We start from the raw sequence: 22,737 nt of genomic DNA, 5'->3' as shown, positions 1-22,737 counted from the left end.
TCTATTCATATTCTATCATTTTATTGTTTGAAACAAAAAAAAAACGAAATGTAAAATCGATCTAGCTAATTCAAGTAGGTAATACAATCTGCAAATAATGTAAGCGTTCTACACAACATGGATAATGCAGTGTAGGTTCATGACTAGGAACAATGTGAGCGGTGTTTGTAAGTCAGATTTAATTTGCATAAATAGTCGAATACACAAGGCCCAAAGTAAACCATTCTAAATTCGACGGTAGGAAAGTTGTATCTCAGCAAACATTGCCATTTGGAGCGGCAACTGCGACCCGAATTAATATTTGACCACAGTTTGCGCTTGAACGTTTGCTGGTTAAAAAAAATATATGTATATTGTGTATGTAGAACATTTTTGTTTTCGATAAATGGGTAATAAGAGTTTATGTTTATAGTGTAAAGGGTAAAACCAAAACACAGAATAGATATTGCTATAAGTGTATACTATAATAACAACAACTTTTATTACTTGACAATGGTTTTCTTTGAAGAAATTTAGAAAGATGAGAATGTGAGCTGACCCTCGTTTTATATATCCTTCTTTACAACATCTGACAGACAAAAGAATATATTTGTATCCTTAGCACAAGAATAAAGCAAGGCTTTTGAATGTGAAACATTCAAATTGACATGAAATTGAATCAAGCTCATTCTTGTAAATCTGACTTTAATATATTTTTAAAACATTTACTGCCTTTTAATAACATGGAAATCACTAATTTTATAATAAAAGTATCAAGATTGAGCCATTCACTATACCATTGTGCCTTCATTTTGCTTCTGCGTCGGCTTTTTAAATGGAAATTTTCTATGAACTCTAATTCTGGAAATTAGTATTCCGACCCATCTTTAACATATTTAATTTAGGCCAGTGTGATGAAATTTTGAAAATTATATTGTATTACGGGTATGGTTGACCAAAACATCGTTTATCTTACTTTGTTTATTCGTTTTAGAGATCATAAAGGATAATTTAAACATTTGTGAGTGTTCTAATTAACATTGTTATTTGAGAGTCTGTATATTTTTATGTTTTAATTGTATTGTAGCTCGTTCTTATGATTTCAACCTTTGTTATAAAATGTTTTTTATTAATAGTTTTTTAATTAAACTCTCCATGTATGTTCGTTCCAAGAACTCATGTTTTAACATCTCTCCGTAACTTACAGAACTTAACCTTAAGAAATTCCATTAGCATACAATCCTCATATATAAAAATTGCATGCTTAGTTTATAAATTATGGTAGGGTTGTTCATTGAGTGAAGGAAGCAAACGAGCAGCATTAAATATTTCATTTTAGAGAAGTTTTTATTGCAGGCACCGAACGTGTCTGCGATAAACGGAGGGAACGTGACTAGAGAAGCCTTCGTCGATCTTAGCACACCTAAACAGATTTAGAGTTTACTAGAATAGTACATACTAATTAATGGAATAAATATCACAAAATAATATTATGTTACACATCACTATTCAAACAAAGAAACTTCAACAGCAATGCGATTTAACTGCAAAAACATTTGAATTAGTTATTTTCTTTTTAGGTTTCCTTCCAGATAAAGTATTTATATATCCGTATAGTAACAGGTATTGCTCCGTAAGACCAAACTTTGTTTAATACACTTTGAGTAGGATAATCCTTCTAAATACTACTATAATTGAGACTTCCCGTACGTGATAGTTATTATCGGACTTAATTCGTCATACAATAATAACCTATGAATTTATACAATATACTGTACTCATATGTTAGCAAAGTTTCGTATAATGTACAAAGACGCTTGCTTACATTAAACTTTGTGAAAGGATAGTCGGATATATGAGTGTTTGTAAGTATCGTATGCAAAAACTACTCTAAAGATTCATAAATATCCATATGTTAAAAAAACTTAACAATTGTGAATTTTATATTTTAGATTCTTTAGACGTTACACGTTACTTCATTTAGACGCAATATCGGTACTAAGCGTAATAAATCAGCTAGTTTTATATTTAACTATAACTAACATCTCAAACACATCTTAGGACAGCGATACAATCAAGATACTGAAGTTATACTGACAACATTTTATTTGCTTACTATTTCAGTCTTACCTCAGCGTACAATATTTTAAAACAAAAGTACCCTCTCTATGATTAAGCCATAAAATCGTTTTATGTTGCCTCTTATTACATAGTTCTTGATTTTACTGCTTACGCTGCCAGGGACAGGTTTACGATATGAAACTCGTGAAAGAAAATACTGAAGTCTTACATTTTCTTTGAAATTTATTAAAATGTAACTTTTCTCTGAAATTATGACGTTTTAATATTTCGCCAAGGTTGGCAATACAAGTTTTGTTTTTCGAAAACGCGTTCTTATCGGTTCTTTAGATTAGACTAGAGGAAGGTAGATTATAATGAAGAAGAAGGTTAGTAGTGTAAATTAATTTATTATATGCCATTGGGAGGGGAAGGCAGGGTATAGTATTGGTGGGAATGACTGTTGGTGAATAAAGTATTACCTACAAAATATCAAAAACTATCTGTAGTGTTAGTGGCGGAACACCTTTTGAACGCAGAGCCCTAGCAATTCCGAGTTACCCACGTCCCCGTCGGCCCTCCTGGGAACTGCTGCAACCGCGCAGACGCGTTACCGCTACCATAGGATGCAACTTTGCTGAGGGTACAGGGTGAAACGCGAATATTTTGCGCCTCAAAACAGAATCTACTCCCCAGGTAGGAAACCCGAGACCAAACCAAGCACGCTCACAGGCTCTAAGGTGGCAGCCTCACCAATGAGCTAGGGTATACCCTAGCTATAGTGGGCTTATCACTCGTTTACCTATATCACAAAAGATTTGCGAAATCAACGCACTACAACCGAACGGGATGGCGGCGTACTGTGGACGCCCTCTGCCCCATCTAGGGGACATAGGAGCAAGAAGAGAAGAGAAAATTAGGAAAAGACATAATATTCTTTATTACATTTACTGTACCACAAACACCACTGTAATAAATCAAACAATGATTAAAATTTGTTTTAATTTTAACAAGGATAAATTAATACACAAACAAAATATAAATTATAGATAAGACAATAAGTGTGTGCGTATAACTTGGTTAATTGAATAAAAAATCTGTACCTTTAAGTTACAAATTTTTATTTTGCTTACTTATATAGATAAAATAATTTTATTACTAATTTGAACAAAACGCGACTGGTACAATTATAAGTTATTACTAAAAGACGAAACGGACAGAAAATGTTCTGGTGTCAATTTTCCTCACCGTAGTTAAAAATTGTAAAAATATATTACATTCGTATATTATGAGTACAACTAGTTAGGTTAAAAAAACATTTACTCACTAGTGATACTTTATAGAAAGAAAAATCTTCCATTACATTTATCACTAACCCCAAAAATTTAATTCACATTCTACCAAGCGTACCCACCATAATGCTCACCCAATTTTCCACATACCATATTTCCGATCGAGTCAATGGGGTAAAAATACTCCTAAAAAATTGTATCTAAATATTGGCGATGACTATTTTGTACGGACGATAAATCATTGTGACATTTCGGCGAACGACAACGACGTAGTCGTTAGTTACGCCAGCGTAGCGATAACACGCAAAAACAGGAAAACCTGACCTAAAATGGAGCCTTCATAGCTAACCATAAGGCTATATCGATAACGTACTCAAATTTGTGATAGTATTAAACACTTCGTGAGTCCATTTACGTATTTCAAACGTTTTGATAAATTTCACTCAATATTTTTATATATAAAACAATTTAAAAAATATTTTTGTCTTAGTCAATAATAATCAGTGAAGTATAAAGTTTATAATATTGCATGATATTCCAACAGTCGCAAACGATTATTTGTCATTTTGAAAGAAAAAGAAATAAGTTCTATATACAAAACATATTAAGTTACAGGAGAGACACAGTCAAATCTTTAATAAAATATGATGAAGATTATTTAGTTTAATAATAATCTTAAGAACTAATACACAATAAGTAATCAGCTTAATTGGTGGCGATTAAAGATACAAGGGGTTATAAGTCGAACAAAGAGTGATTAATATTTGCAAATGGCTTACCAAGGAAATCCTTTGAAAGACCCTTGTGGGAGCTCACCCTTAATAAACATATAAGGACTAACTTATATTTAACATAAAGATAAAGTCTAGTATATTATAGCACCGTCTTTTATCGATTTTGATTCGTGTGATTGAAAAGGAAGTTTGAATACATAACATTTGTTATTTCTTTTTTTATATAATATTTAAATTAAAGCTTTATCTTATCCTACTGCCTTTTTTTGGCCAAGTATTTCATATCACATCATGTACATCTATGGCTAGAGGCCGTCTGAATAAACATTTTTTTTAGAAAAAACCTAATCTATAACTAAAAACCAATCAATATTTAGCTCAATACAAAAAAAAATATGTCTATCTTAAACTTTATTGTGCTTTATTTCTGTCTTAACCTTTTCTCATCAATTTTATTGACTAATGAACAACATAAATACTTGATATATAATTTACTTTGTCTGTTTTACCCTCCTTTCAATTTTCAAAAGCGACCAAAACAAGTTGGGAGAGGGCGCACCCATGCACAAGTGGCTATCACCTTTTGCAAAATATGTTATTAATTGGTGATGTATAACATAAATCAAATCATTCTAAATGAGAGTCTGAGACGTTGACTGGTCCATGAATTCAAGGTCACTCAGCTCGTTGGAACATCGATACACGAAGTTTCCCTGGCACAGAAAATACCGATTGAACACTCAGCGAATTAACACACTGAAATGGATCTGGGTAGAAAAAAAACAAAGCATTTTGAGTGAAACCGTAAATATGTCACCTAACCTTTTTTTTATTTACCTTCCTCATGTCTCATTTTTGCCGGTTAAGGAGTAGGTGGGGTACTAATCAGGGTTCTTGACTATGATCTCATCAGATATTTTTTGCCAGGCCTCCATTTCATTTCCATTGTTCAATTATTTAAGTGAAAATCGCATATTAAATCTCAACTAAACTAAGAAATAAGTTAAATGTTAAGTTTCAATAAAACCACAACACATATTGGTTTTCATGGTTGTATTTCATAATAATTAACCTATTCTCTGAGTTTTTTTGAGAATTTTAATAATATATTATATTATTCTTATAAATAGTACGATTTTTATTATGGTATAAAATACATAAAATTTTTGTAATTCTAGAAAGAAATGTTCCTTAAATTTTATATTCATTAACAAATGATTCAAAATAAGACTAAGAAAATAATACACAAGAAGATGTTTGTCTAGATTCATGTTAATGATTAGGTAATGTTTTTATGATATTTGACAAATTTAATGTTAAAATTAGTAAATCAATTATCGAGATAAAACAATAAAAACCTGCAGTAAAAATACTTCTTAATACAAAACAATAGAATAGTTTCCTCCCAAAAATGGTAAAAAAATCGCTGAGATAATTAGGAAAGATATTTTGGATTGTTAACTATGCATAAGCGATATATATGATTTCCATAACTGGAGCAGTTCTGGAGTCCGAAGTAGCATTTCAGAAGCGACTTGTTTTATTCGTTATTTCAAAAAATCATTGTCAACTTATTTACTATCTGAAGCTAAATTAGCTGTGTATTTTATATTTCGGACAATTAAATTAAAATGTTGGCTGTCATAATCCATTACAAGAAATCCGTTTAGACGATCCTTAAAGAAAGACGTCTTAGAAAAATAAAGATCTTATAAACTTTGGTGGGCATACAACTTTATGAGAAATAATTCTCAGAGAGGAGCTCAAACTCGTTGAATAAGTAAAAAGGTCGATAATTCAAAAATTCTCTGAAGTTCTATAATAAAAAATACTTGAGTGCGCTTTTCCGCACTTTGTGGCCAGGAATTCTTCAAACTTTCTTCAGAATATCAGAAGTTTCCTTCGATTTATCATGTCTATTTGAGAAGGTTTTAAATTTCTCACTTAATTACTCCGTAAACCATGATCTAGACTTAAAGTAATCGTTTCTGAACAATTACTTTTTTTATTTACATTAAAAAATTTTGCTATATGAAACAGAAATCGACTAAAACTTTTATCATCTGTTAAAATAAAAATAGAATTTCCCTTACCAAATCAAACATTAAATAAATGGTATACCCCAAAGGGCCCTGAGTGACAAGTGTAGCGTAACTTTCTCTTAGGAAATCTGTAATGTCTGTTTATTGTCTTTTAATAATTTAAAGTACAATACTGTCTCTCACTGAAATAATTAGAAAAATTATAATCGTCGATTGTCGATAAAATTATTTTTAGTTCTTTATCATAAAAAAAAATGGATATAATTCAAAATTATACTACCTTTAACATAATTTTCAATTAATTTAATTATGAATAAAACTATGAAAACCATAAACTTTTGTACCGTATCTATTATATATTTGAGGACGCAGTAAAAATTAAATTCAAATATACATACATATCTTTGTTTAACACTTATTACTCAGAATTAATTTAGAAAATACTATAAGAACAAAACATATTTTGATATGCATTTTATATCTAATCTATTACGTGATCTGAGCACGTTCTTTAAGTACTTAAGGATGCGAGAGAATAGAATTAGATAAATTTATTCATGCTGATGGTATTTTGTCGGAAAAACGATTATTGGATTTTTATAGCCATTCCTGTGCAAGATGTTAGTAAGGAATTGTCGAATCTATCTCCGTGTTCTAGAAGTAAAAAGGAATATTTTGTGAGCAAATGAAATTGAATTATAATTTCAATACTTTTCCTCGTGTAAAGAAACATACTGTTAACTCATTCTGTCTTTTGATTTTAAAATTTATATGTATACTATATTTTCATATTATACTAGTAACCTTTGATTCTACAACTCATAATGTCGATATCCCGCTTGGCCAGAACAAAGGAGTGTGGAAAGCCTCATTTGTGCACAAAGTCTTTGTTCTAAAAAATCAGAAGCGGTAGAATCGGGCGGCATCTTTTCAAATCCCACAAATAGCCACCTGACCTCGAGATAATGACAATTACAGATACTTTCTTTGAAATACATTGTTGTAGCTCCGTCCATTGCTTTCCGTGCTTAAGACAGGGTAAAATAATCATCCTTTTACATTTTGAACAGCAATTATGTTTAATAATTTAAATTTTCAATATTAATGAATCAGGTTTGTTTTGAACTTAAAAACATATTTCTATTTTAAAATATGTATCGTAAGCATATTTATATTGATTCCTATAAAACTGAATTTGTTATTTGTAGTTTAACTATTTAAAGTCTTATAATGAGACTGAATAAAATACATACCTCAAAGCCCTTAGGAATACATTAGCAATTTTCATTATCGTTAAAAAAATACTATAATTTTTTAAAAGTTGAAAACTTAAATACACAAATTTTATATCTTTCCCGGTCTTCCATCAATATAATTTTCTGGAACAACCAAGACTAATAACCTCCAAGAAAACAGACTGTATTACTAAACATTGTTTATTTCTGACTAGATTGATATTTGTTCAGTATCTCACGTAGAATTATTTATAAAGAATAAATTAATGAGTACTTACACATTTCAATGGAATATTTGTCTTTTCTTCCCCATATCAAGGTTGCCAAATATATATAGCTTTTTAATATTTTTACTGTAATTAAATGAGTTTCGTATATACTTTTTATTTGAATTTTTTATGTGCAAAACAACACTAGAATATGTATAAAAATATAAAGAAATAAAATCCCTGTCACGGACCAAGGAACAATTGGAACAGTTTATACAGATATAATACATAGTCTTGATGTCTCATTTATCCATACTAATGGAAACATCCTGCCATGATATCTTTCATTATTATCTGTCATAAAATGATAATATATCCATAAAGGAGTAAGTACACAAGTTGTCTGCATTACTTTTATCAGAGAAATCTTCCCAAATATGAGTAAAAATATGACATTTATAGATTAGGGTAAATCAATTCATGGAACGCAAACATTACCCACGTCAGCACGAAAGTTGATCGTTCAACATAGGATTGTTTCACATAAAATTGATTTGAACCCCATCTAAATGACATAAATTTTGGGACGCACACAATATTTTAGAGCACGGACGCGATGGATCTGTTGTCAGAGAAAACATCTGGACGGATCACCGACCAGCGTAAATATACTTCGTCAATATTATAGAGACATTTTAGGAATAGCTTGTTATAATAACGTATTTTTTATATTGATTATTTCACACTTATAACTTAAAGAAGTCCAGTATAATGTTATTTCCATAAATTGGAAGAGGTATATTACAAGTAAATAGAAATACCTACTTACTTCAGACCTTAAAATTAGCTGTTCTACAGGCATCTAACGAGTAAGGTAAATATGGTATTTATTTTGGCTTCCCTACATGTGATATGCTGGATTCACATCAAGACCTATAAATTCGCTCTGAGAAACCGTGATATCCGAAGTTTTACCTATAACCATATTCTGATATTAGGTTAAAGGTCTCTAAAGGTTACGGACTCAATTCGTTACGGCGAAGCGTCCTTGACGTACCATCAACTAGACCTGCATTTACTTTATATTGTAAGTAACTCATTACTTTTTTTAATATATCTTAGAAATATATAACGCAATTAGCATACTAATTGAGGTATAAAAAGGGTTTCTAATTGAACATTTTTTCCTGAGTTATAGCCCTATTACAGATTAATCAAAGATAAAATGCTTTAGGCCGGTGAAGGCAGTGGTCACTATCTTCGTCGCGCAGCCTTAATTAATTTGAAACTTCCATGCGTGAAACGTATCTGGGTGAGAGGAAAGGGGTCAGGGTGTAGGGGGGCGGGAGGACGGGAGGTAACAGTCCGTCAGTTGATCCGATCGGTCTGCTGATTGATGACGCCGATTAGTGATGCCCTCGACCCAGGAATAAATTGTGAAACGTTTTTTGTTTTGCACATCAAAAGGTCACCTTTGGAATGTCGAAAATTTAATGAGGACTGTGGCCTTTACGGTCGTTTTGTTAGAATTTGTGGCATTTAATCTTCATTTATATACAGCCCTCGACTAGAATGTCTCGAAATTTATCGGTAGACATAATCACCTTCAAACATATTTTACATTAAACTAATCAATCATTGCTATTAAAATTATCAGTTAAACAAAAAAGCTCTTTAAAGAACCACATGATTAAAAATTATAATTGTGTTTATTCAGAGCATAAATCTTTCGACTGAGATTGTTAAATAAACTTTAATTCAACACTGGGACAGTATCTCATTACAGTAACAAAGCGCAGACAAACTTTAAGCTTACGGCTTAAGACGTTTGGAAACTGCTTAGTCGGTAGTACAGAAGTTTGATATTATATTTGGTTTCGTTAACTATTTATATTGAATAGTGACGAGTTTATTGAAAATTGTGATGAATTTACGAGTATACTTGATTTATTAGTAAACTTTAAAGTGAAAGTATTTATAATACTCGTATCAATATAAAAAGTACTAAACATAAGAATTATTTAAATTTTTATCGATAACCATTCGTCTGTTACTATTGTTCAAAACCAAAAAGTTGCCAATTCATGAAAGCTACCTCTATTTAAGAGTTGAAATAATTTTAGCTTCACGCTTTATTTATTTTCCATAATGGAACGTGAGGCGGCAATTTTTCTTTAGTGAAAACATAAAACATTGCTTTAGTCAGAAGTATTTATTAAATATACGAAATCACCATGGATTTAAGATAGAGAACATAATTTTATAATAGTAGTTAGATTCGACAAAGTTGGAAAATGAATTCTTGACTGAAATAATAGTAAAATAGTTCCTGTACTAAGAAATATTATGTCGTGCAATAAGTTTCTACGTAAACGAAATTTGCATTCGGTAATATAAACTTTTTGACGAAATTGAAATATTTATTTAAATTGTATTTTACTCATTTTATGTATATCGGGTTTCATTATTTTATAATTAATTTATTTTATAATAAATTTTAATTCATATTCCTTTTCAATCTCAATGTTTGTTAAAAATGCAGTTAAATTTGTTATATACCAATATATGTGTGTGTGTGTGTGTATTGTCAGAACAGAAAAACACAAGCATTACATCTGATCCTGCGCCCATTCCAAATATATCATAGTGTTGCTTTCAACATCCTCTAATTATATGTTCACTCCCGTAGAGTCTAGAGTGTCATATCGGAAATAAAATATATTGGAACATAACGTCTGTATTTAGATATACTTCAATGTCATATTTGGTAACTACAATAAATAATACTAGAACTAGGGCAATATAATAATATGATATTTATGACTGAACTCAATTTTCAATGTTTTAAGAATATTAAAATTTATGAATCATCAACAACAACAACTTAATGTTATTTGATTGCGTTGTCACAAGGAGACGATCCAAATTGGTAAAATTGGTAGAATTTGAGCTTCCAGCCTTTTAGTGATCGTACAGAATAGAGTTATAACTCATCTACTATATTGGTGACACATCTGGTCTTGCTGAATAGTTGATGTAGCGGTTTAAAGAACTGGGGTTCATTTAATTTTAATTATAAATTATTATATATTATGTCATATCTAATATATGTGAAAGCATAAATTAATATATGAAATGAAAACCCCTTATTCTAATCAAGGCTGTTTCTCGGATTTTGATTAACGTAATCAATCAATATTTTAAACTTACATTTAAAACGAGTTAAGCGAAAGAATCCAGAAGACCTCAGAAACCCTTATCTTTCAACAAATAATTAGATTTTAACGTTAAATTTACCCCTAGAGTGAAAAATATTTATTTGATGGTAATTTTATAAAAGGGAGATTGACAGTTTGACGCACGAGTTTTTAAGAAATTCGTGGTTTTTTAGGAAAAGAATTATTTATTTTGTTGAAAATTTATCCATCTTATAAAATAACACCCATTGAATATTATTTTATTAGATATAATTTATATACAAAACACATTATCTATAAGAACCATCAGCCTTCATTGATCACTTTGATACAAATATGTTCTTAAGATCTTTCGGTGCTCTGAATGCTGAATACTCAGCTTTAGAGCTAATTTAATTTAAATATAATTGGCACACAGTACAACGGATTAAAGTATCATTCAAAATTTGTTTATTATGATTTGAAGATTTTCTTTTTTAAGGATAAAAAATCCAGTATAAAATATATAATATCTGTAAAATTGAATTCAAAATGTCAATTTTATAATTAATATCAAAATTATTCTCAGTTCCTTTTACGAACAAAAACAGTAATGTCTTTTATTTGTCTTCGAATAATTAAAAAAAGCAACTTTTAACATCAAATATATAATAGGGCCGAAATTTTCTTATACCGATATTAATTAACAATCTCAAAATATAAATACTATGATCTTGTTGACAGTTTTTAAGCAAAGATATTTATAGTTTTACTGTAATATAAACAGAGAATATATATAAATTCAGCTAACATAGCACCAAGTGCAATAACTACTGCGATAAACAGCTGGCAACACTATAAACTATCGTATCCGGGGTATATCAGCTCAGAAGTAAGTCGATAATAAATCGCTAACTTGCCCGGGAATTAGATGGGTACAGAGTAGAATTTAATAGAAGCTTTAATTAAATATTGTCTCAATCAGTTAAAATTAAATTAAGGATTTATTTATGTTTTGATAAAAATGCATTTCGGTTAACCTATATCTACATATCTCTGATACGGCGAAGAAAAAATTTGTACTTTAAAGTTATTTGCAAAAAAATTTATTCTATCAATTACAACGGGAATTACAAAATAATACTTCATTTTATTGAATCATTTATGAAATGTTTGTTCACTATGTACCTCATAGTAATCATAAACAACCACACAGTACATATTTGATAAAGAGATGCGATTGAGGGACCAAAAAGCATATTTTTATTACTTTACTTAAATTTAAAATATTCTTAAAGTTATTTTGTTATTGGGAGTGTCCTTAATATTGCAATGGCATCTTAGAAACATGAAATTCAAAATGAATATTAGTAACGAATAATTTATAAAAAAAATTACACACACCTGTATTAAAGACCTGCTCCATGGAATGCTCGTCCGGGTTTTAAAATGTCGCAACTTTTTTTTTTAAATATACAAATTGTTTATGAAAAAAATATAAAAAGAAATGAATATCTAACACTCACTAACTTACCAAAAAACTACGTGTATGAAGTTTATCCGAATATTTTACTTCATCTTTTTCTTAAAATAATGTTAACGCAAAATGGTTAAAATAGTAAATAAAAACTATAACAACAGACTATAATAATACTAACTACTAAGTTATGGTTAAACCGTATTACAACTAATATAGCAACATTTTCAAATCAATCAACTAAAAAACATTTTTATGTGGCTGGATAGGCTTCAATTTTAAAGATTTTAAATTGAATTAAACACAGAATAATTTGAAGAACGTTAAAAATACAATTATATTAAATACACAACTCAGCCGCTATTCTCGGTAGCCATAGTCATATGTATATGTTTCTCTTTAATTTTAAAATAAAAACAAAAATCTATTCCAAACATATGCGTTGACACGACGAACAATTGAAAACAATGCACCAAAAATTATGCGGGTGTAAAATTTACTTGTGAACCCGACCAAAAATTGGCATGCCTCCAATTTTATTACTAGTACCGTAGCGTTGAAATTTACAGTAGGCTCTGAGCATTTCTTACCTCTGCTGCAAAGTAAGGGCAGGTTCACGTCTGCACGTCCGGTGCACTCGCTTCCGTAGGTTGCGACGCGCTCGCACCAGCAATCAGATGTACCGTTCGTTTATCATTTTTATTTATTTCGGTGACATCCTGTAATAGATTTCTGATAATAAAAGAAGTCAAATTTAAGGGAACTATTTTCTATTAAAGGATATTGTTTTCTGAAAATAGTCATTATCTTACTGGAATCTTGTACCACAAAAAAAATAGATACCCATTACTGTATTCTTTTTGTCTTTGCACAAGGTAACTACGTTTTTGTTTTGATCATAGTTTTATTTATGTATGTACCAAAAGTAGAAATAGTTACATTATTATAAAAGAGATGTGATGCTCAAAGGATAACTTATCTTTTAAAAGAGATCTCTACCAGAAACCCTTTGGATAGAGGAAACTAGATAAGTAATGTGGTGTAAGTACAATAAAAAAAGAGAAGAAAAAAAATAAAGAGAATTTAAATAGTTTTTAAAATATAAGAACATTATTCCAGAGCTTTAGTACAAAATATTTCATTAGCATTTACATCGCTTCATTCTGGAGCAGTAAATAAAATGGTTCTTGGTTCGATGAAAGAAATATTGATCAGACAAATGAACGATGATTTAAACGAAGCTTATATAACGACGGTGATATTAGATACCATACAACGGTCTGTTAAAAAAAAATATTCTATCTAAAAAAAACTCAAACTTTTAAGTAATGTTTTAACTTTTTTATATGCTAAATTTTTTTAGTTTTTAATGGATAACATGGGCTGAAAAGTCCCGAGTCTAACACATAGATGGCGCTAGTTTTATTGCAGTCACCTTTTTTCAGTTAATACTAACCTTCAAAATTTCTTAATATTTCATGGTATTCTATTTATTACTTTGTGAGTTATTGGGCTTAAAGTAATGCCATTTTTATTATTTTCAAAATAATGGATCAAAAACAATATTGTGTTTTAATTTTACACTGCTTCTTGATTGGAAAAAATACCGTTCAAGCGAAACAATGGCTTGAAAAGTGTTAGGGAGACTCCTGTTACGTACACGCTGGAACTTCTGGAATACAATATAAAAAAAAAATACAAAATCGTTTGGAATGATCGAAAAGTATAGTTGTGTGAGTTAGCTGACATCGTAAAGATATCAAAAGAACGCGGTGGCTTTATATTGCATGAGTATTTGACTTTGAGAAAGCTCGGTTCAAATTGGGTGCCACGTTTGCTTACTGTTGACCAAAAACGAGAACGTGTGATGATTCTGAGCAGTGTTTGGGCATGTTTAAACTTAACAAACCGGAATTTTTGCGTCAATATGTGACAATCGGTGAAACATGGATCCATCATTTCACTTTCGATTCAAAACGATCGTCATCTGAGTGGATAGCAATTGGTGAACCTCGTCCAAAGCACCCGAAAGCACAAAAATCGACTGGAAAGGTTATGTCCTCGGTATTTTAAGATGTGCGTAGTGGAATATTGATCGACTATGTTGAGAAAGGAAATACCATTAACAGTGAATATTATATAGCATTATTGGAGCGTTTGATTACCGAAATTGCAAAGAAACGACCGCATATGTCAAAGAAAAAATTTGCTCATCAAGACAACGCACCATGTCACAAGTCAATTAAAACAAAACTACATGAATTGAACTTCGAATTGCTCCCATGTCCACCGTGTTCGCCAGGTTTGGTTCCCAAAGACTATTAGCTGCTCGCAGACCTGAAAAAAACGCCCGCGGGTACGAAAATTTGCAAGAATGAAGAGGTTATTGCTGAAACTGAGACCTATTTTGAGGCAAAAGATAAATCGTTCTACAAAAGTGGTATTGAAATATTAGAGCGGCGCTGGAATGATTGCATTGCTCTTGATGGATATTACGTTGATGACTAAAGCTAATTTTGAATCAAAAAAACTGTGTTTCCTTTGTTAGGTCTCTGACTTTTCAGCCCATGTGTTATTTCTGTTATAAAAAAAATACAATAAATACTGGTATCGTTATGGGAACATATAAAAATTATTTACCGATATATCATCATTACAAAAGCACCTAATCGATTATTATTTACCAACAAACATTAAAACCAACCGATAACTGTAATTAAACTTCACGACTGTGTAATTGATTGCCAAAAATTCTGCTTCAAAACTCGGCAACGATTGAACATTTTTGTTATGGTACATTTAAAAGTTGGAAGTTTCGTCTGAAATTTATTAAATTTCTTGGCTTCGCTTTACAAGTCAAATGGTGGATGCGGATCTCTTTGATGTTAAATATTAATTGATTTTATAAATATAAATCATGGAAAATGTTGGGGAAAATTTGGATTCTGTCGGTTTACTCCTAATTTGCATAGTAATTAATTAGATGGCTAATGGAAGCAAGTGACTTCAGTTTTTAAGCTGCCTTGCTTGGATATTATACAATAAAAACGTCGTATTTTTATATAAAAATTGCTTAAATATATTATATATATATAATATATTTCAGTCCCAATGTGTTAAAAATGATGTATCATTAAAACAAAAAGAGCTTTTTAAATTTAAAATATATAAATTAATTAAAACAAATCTGAAGAAGTTGAAGCTAAAAAATAATATTTTTACTGTTTTCTTACTGTGCCTGATTATATATGTAAGCATCAAAACTACTATTTACTTGATTAAACTATGTTACATGACCACTGAATACTTTTTTAAGGTCAGCCTACTGCTATTAAAATGATATAATCTTAAAAAATAGTTTATAGTGAGATTTAATATAAAAAAATAAGCGAGACTTGAATTTTCTTTATTAAAGATTATAAATTATATTTATTTTAAGCAACATATTTAAAACTTTCGAGTGTCGTTTATGTCGTAATATATACCAAATTGATTTTCTAATATTAAGCACACTTGGTGACTTTAAGTATTTCTGTTTAATAAATCGAGACCAATAACCGCGGAAGGTAATAAAATTTAACGAAATTAATATTAATGACATCTTATTTTTCATTTTCTCATTGGAGACGTAATAGCATCGTTTTTCCTTATTTATGAAACAAAAATATAATGAGTGTAATTTCAACTGAAATATGAAATCCCGTATATTTTCCCTGTTTCCATTGCTACGTATAATTGACTTTAACCATAATGAAACGTCACTCTGTCAATCGTTGGCTCTGTGGGGAGTTTAACTATGTCTACCTTTGTCTTACTTAAATTTATATTTCGTATAAGCATAATAGGAAAATGAAATTATGCATAAACAACATTTAAAGCAGCTGCCTAATTAAGTTTAAATTTTTTTAATAAATAAATATAAACTAAACTTTTTCGAATTTAAGCGCTTTGTTTTAGGTGTGAACATCACTGTTTATTCAATGGAGGTTTAAAAGAGAAAGAATCGTTAAATATACATTAAAATATCCATTTAAAATCTTACTTCGGTTTATAATAACAAAGGGGCAGGTGAGAGCTAATAAACAGCCGGCTTTGTCCTCTTAATGAGCTTTACGGAAAGACTTAGCCGTGCAAATATAAATAAACAGCTTTTGTTCCACCGGATGAAAGTCTCTTAACGTATGACTGACCGTCGCAATCATTTTAATTGCACATTTTTTATATAATATTATACTCTTTGATAACAAACGTATCCTATAAATTTGACCCATATATTTAATGGAGACTATTAATTATTTAAATGTATTTAAAATGTAGACGAAAGAAAATCTTAATTATTTTATTTTTATTACATGATACATTTAAACATTCTTAGTTCGTAAGAGTTTTTTTAAATTAAAAGTAAAATTATGATTTCAGTAAGAGCTTATTACTCGCAGATAATCGCAGCTCCGCATGTCACTAATATACAAATATACAAATAGGTATTTTAAGAACCTTTTGGCCAAATATAACATCAACTAAAATTACTTTTTTGTGTACAATTCGTAATTTATACTAACATTTCACGTAATTTTTAATATAAAAACTCTTTTTTTGGCTTATTGCTAATACAGAACCAACAGCACATCACCGAATACCTTTTTCTTCGAATCTTACAGGAACTCCAAAATATAGGTTTCATTACATCTGAGCAAAATTGACTTTTGGTAAAAAATCTAGATGTTACGACAGCTAAGAAATACAAAATCAGTTTTATATAAAGCATATCAGTAATGTTGGCGATTTTATCCTCTATGTTGTATTGATACCATACGTATCCACTTGGCCCTTTCACTTGTTAACGCTGTTTCAAAAAATCCTACATATACCAATTACATCTGAAGGAAGGAGTATTAATTTCTTTTTTTGCAAAAATATATTATGTACGATACAGGTGAATCGAAAATTTTATTACACGTATAAGAATGTGACTGTATTAACATGATATAAAAATGTTAATCGCTTTAATTAAAAAACATTTAAATTAAACAATAGTTCACTACGCCTTTAAAAATGTTCCATTAAGCCTATTCTATTTACAGAATAGCAGAATATAAAATAAAAGTAGCACTTTTCTGTATTTTTCACTAAATGATAAAATACAAAACTTTTGGGTTTTATTGTCACAACTTTTATACTTGAGAAACTTCGTTTTAATGGAGTTTTTACCGAGATGCCCTCTTTTTGTCATTTTAATGAAACAATTGAAATATACTTTAGGAACTTGTTTTGTTTTGATATTTTTATTTTTATGGTCAAAGTAAAATGGGATATTTAACCACAGCTGTCAGTGGTTAATATTAAATGGGAGGTTTTATTTGAATCTTTATTTTACTTTTAATGATGATTTTTAATGGAGATAAGCGCAAACAGTATTTTCTTATAAATATAATAATGTTTTAACTAAATTTTTCTAATTTTGGTGGCTGTTTCGAAAGATTCGATCGTAAACCGTCATAATTCTATGAAATCCGCTTATGTTTTTGCGAACAGAAAATTTAGGCTTATACCATTTTATATGGACCTCCAAATTTTCGTGGACCCTATTTCCATATCGCTTTGTTATCTCCAAACCTCACACACTTCGATTTTATGGATTTTACACTTGAAACCTTAAGCTGAAAGGTCAAGTGAGATTTATTTGTAAAGGTTAGTAATTGAAAAATATTCATAAAACACATTCTAACCGTTCAATTTATATTCACTTTACGAAGAGATATAAATTCTATTTTTCTCTTTTCTTTCTTAAAAAACCAAGTAGTAAATTAAATCATTCTTTGCTAACTATATCAATTTACTTAAAAAACATAAACGAGATTGAAGTACTGCGAGTGATCTTGAGGTCGGTGTGTTTTTTAACCTTTTATATCAATAAACGTTATTAACTTAGCAATTCAGAATATTAGAAAGTTCAAGAACCTAAAATGGGCTTTACATTAAGAGGTACTCAATGGATACTTTTAACTTTCAGCCAATAACTCTTAAAAGCATACAGTAAAAACTCTACAGTACCGCATTTTATAATCAAAATTTCAAATCTCAAGAAAATCTTCAAAGTTATTATTATAGCTAAGTTATTAAAAAATAAATACGTATTCATTGAAGTTACTAGGGTTCAGCAAAGGATGCTTTGAAAATCTTAACATAAAATACAGTCGAACCCTCTCCAGTCTGCTCTTTTTGCTTAAACTTTGCTCCCACTCAAAATGAACTCCTAAATTATCCTTTAAATTAGGAAGTAGGTATATTTAGAATAATTTTAATTGGAATTTATATATTACAATGACCTCCAAATATTTTAAGTTCCAGATAATAACTCAAACATATTAATGGAATTATATTTTATATAAAATATATTTGTTAAATTGTAAATCATTAAAAATTTTGATGATATATGAAACAACACAAATTAAATAACGCAAAGAAAACTTTACAATCTAGCAATTACATCATGTAATTACATACTTGAAACGAATGATAAAATCATTTTATTTTACAATTAGTATGTTATATGATTATCTCAGTAAATTTTATACTTTATATAAATATATATATATATATACTATATTTTATACAAGTTCATGTTATTTTCTTATTTACATCGCCAAAACAACATTCAATGGAATAATTCTGATATTTTTAAATGTAAAAAAAAATTGTCAGCAAATTTTATGATCCATAGAGTTTTGCCATATATCCTGAAAGATTTTTAGTTAAATTATATTAAATTAGCTTCCAGTGTATAGCTTTAATCTCGTATTAAACTCAAGTGCCACTATAACACCGACCGCATTTGTGTAAGCTGAAGCAAGCTGGTAATGCATCCGTTATGGACCGCCGGCTTGAGGTGAACGGGGCTCGCTGTTTCCAGGGCGTGGTCTCATTTAGAGCGTAGGCTACTTTGACCTACTTCAATTAAAAGATTATTTTTTTTGGAGAAGACATCACTTTATTGTCGACTGTTATTTATCAAATTATTAAAGATACCGAGTATGTCGGAGAACACAATACTGATCCATAATTAATAATTTTTGTCTAACTTAGATTGCACATGTTTGTATAAACAGTCACCTGTAAAACATAAAGTAAAAAACAACATCAAACCGGAAAAGCGTTATAAAATCGCTTAAAACATAACCACACATTTTTGTGTTAAATGTAAAGGCACTTTAGAGAAACGACGTTTTTAAAGTATGAATAAAATCTCTATTTATATGCTACTAGCTTTGGCCAGAGGTTTCCTTTCAATATATCGCTGGCTGTACATTGCGAGTCTTGATATTTTATTCAACGCTACTTTCGTAAATAAAATTTCTGGTATTTAATGTCTAGTCGTCACTACTTTATAACGAGGTAATGAATTTTTAGGTCAAACTTTTCAGCTTCGTCTTCTAGCAACAAAATAAGAGCAACGCTTCAACATAGAATAAATATAATATCAAATAGAAAGGTTTTATAAATAACATGTTTTGTCTACCACGCTAGTTGAAATTCAGCTCTATTGTGCTTGAATAATTAATTATGTACTAGTTTACTTTCAATCCAAATTTCAACAAAAAAAAACTGATCAAATCAATGTAAAATTAATATTATTCTGACAATACACTATTATAATTGTATTTTTATTAAGAAAAATATATAACAAAAGCCTGATAAAAACCAAATTTTGTTAACAATCAGCATTTATTGGAATCATTTGACGCAAGCAATTGATTATATACATTTTATAATGAACATCAAAATCAATACTAAAAATTTTGTAGCTCAATTAGTAAAACGTAGGTCTATTGTGGCACAAGTACAATAAAAATTTTGTCCTATTAAATTCATACAACTGCGTAATTATATTAACAATGACATGGCTTATTGTATGAGAGGGCGTTTACCGAAAATACCAAAAAGATTTAAACGGTATTTCTGTTAAGATAACTATAATACTAGAATAATATTCAATGATGGGACCAGAACATGTCTGTAGTAAATTTTTTATTTCTGAACTGAACCGGAACAAGTCTTTAAACTAAAAAATCTCGTGTTCATTATCTATGATATTATATTGTTTATATGAACAAGTTAAATCATGTAAATTTAAAATATTTTATTTATCTAATTTAGATTAATCTTAACTTGTTTTTTGAACCATGTTCACGGGAAGAACTAAATGAATACCTAAACAACAAAATAAATATAACACATCACACACATAACATCCGTTTAAAATTCAACTATAATTGATTAAATTTTATATTAACCAAAAATTTAATATATTTTATTTTTAAATGAATACTACTAAATATATAGAAATCATTAATATAAAATATCATATTCAGGTCTTATGTAATCATAGTTTAGGAGGTTTTTAAATTTAAACCAATCTTTAACAAATAACTTAAGAATATTTAAACAAATAGTTTTGTAAGTCAAGAGTTAGCTACGAGTTTAATATTTGTAAAATTAAACTGAATGTGAAGATCTCATTCGCTAAGTGTAGTAGCAAAATAAGTTTGTGTTCCTTAATCTTAAAATATTTATCAAATCTGAATACATAATAAACCCTTACATTGTTTTATTATTATTTTTATTCCTTTCAGAAATCATTATTCCGAAAACACCTCAAATATCTTCCTCCGTTTTGTATTTTATATATTTGAAGTGGAAAAATGCCTCATCAATTTGTTGAAAGCCGTCATGTTACTGACATAGTGCGTGATCGATGAGATCCTCTGATATTTGTCAACTCGACAACTCGATATCAATATGTACGCGACAAGGTACAAACAGTTCGTAGGTCGTTATTCTAATGAGGTGCTTCGTTTGTACATTGTATATCTCTATTCTAATTGGCTGGTTTCTTATTCAGAAAATGTACAGTTAATTTCTATAAATTTACGATGCCTACGACGTTTGCTATAAATCATTGGCATGAAATATCCGATTTTCTTGACTTCTATATTATTTTTTTAATATAAAAACAGCGCTGACTGTTTATTTTTAATAATCAAATTTATAATAAAAGACGAATACTTTCTCATTAATGACCCGCGTTTCATGATAAATTATACTATTTTGTTGATTTTCAATTTCGCAATAATTAATCATTTGTTAGGTATATTGTGCTGAAATTATTGTTCTGCATACAAATAAGAACGATCGTATCTATCAATATTAGCTGATTTTATGTCATGACAAACTTTGTCATGTTATTAGTTAGAATATAATTAAGACAGAATTATAATTAATGTAATCTATAGGACACGTGCATATCAGACTTCACCATTATTATATGATCCCTATGTAGACACGATCTTACCCGGTAGCAAGCAGACTTGATAGTTTCGGAATAGAAAAGCGAGGTCATCACATTTTGGCTGTGATCTAGCCGCGCCTTCTTGCGCTGACAGTCTCCTTTAATTAATGTTACCGAAAGCGACACACACGTATCTACTATTAAGTAAAAGCTTAAATTCAATTTCTTCAACTTGAATAGGTTTCCTGTGTACATTCGTTGTCAGTAAAGAACCTAAAACCTTAATTCGTCAAATATTTTTTAATACAAAAACTCATAAAAACATTTATCATTATATAAAGGACAATATATAGGTTCAAGTTCAGTTTCAAGTTTATAATACAACTAGCCTGTATATGAAACAAAAATAATAGCTGTTAATATCAAATGCATTCTATTCCAATTTTGGTGCTGGCAGACAGTGCGATGTTAAGCAAGCTGTGGGGTATAATGAAGGCATTGTATGCCCGTCGGCGAGTGACGTCATTATGTGCAACCAACTCAGCGCTGGCAATGCCGTCGTATAATACGTCATTACCAAACCATGATTTATTGGATTCATTTTTGCTGTTTAAACAGGAAAGCCTTTTAGAATTATAAAAGTAAATATCAGTTATTATTAGGTAATATCAAATATATCTTATTTTATATAAGTTTTCAGTTACTTTTGTTGTTTATTTATGTATTTTTTCAGTGAACAAGAAATACTCTTGTAATACAAAGTAGCATCGTATTTAATAATGATAAATAAATATCTACTAATTCTGCATTTATCTAAAATCAACACAGTTTAATCACATACAAAACGGAAATTTTTCATGAAAACCTTTGCTCGGTCCTGCAACGCCTTTGCAGTACAGTTTTATTATGCAGGCGCATCCCGTCTTTGCTGCAGCGTTCGCTTTTCATTACGATGAATTGCTGTCTACCTACAAGCTTTTCAATTTTAAATAGAAATTCTACCTAAAATTGAAAAAAGACTGCGTTTTATATATAATATTATACCCATAAAGTTGAACAAATGATGTTAATAATGTTACGTAATAGAACCTATTTCAAACGACTAGCGAATAGAAGAATTCCAGTTGCTATTTTGTTCGTAGCTATTTCTTAAGACTTTGTAAGCAACTCTATTTAATAAAATCTAATTCCTTTATCAGGTCTTGCCCTGGGCGTTTCGAATACGCAGGCGAGTGCCTGTCAGACT

Source organism: Danaus plexippus (assembly GCF_018135715.1).
Source record: "Danaus plexippus chromosome 13 unlocalized genomic scaffold, MEX_DaPlex mxdp_15, whole genome shotgun sequence".
Classification (NCBI taxonomy): Eukaryota; Metazoa; Arthropoda; class Insecta; order Lepidoptera; family Nymphalidae; genus Danaus; species Danaus plexippus.
This window is presented reverse-complemented; position numbering follows the sequence as displayed.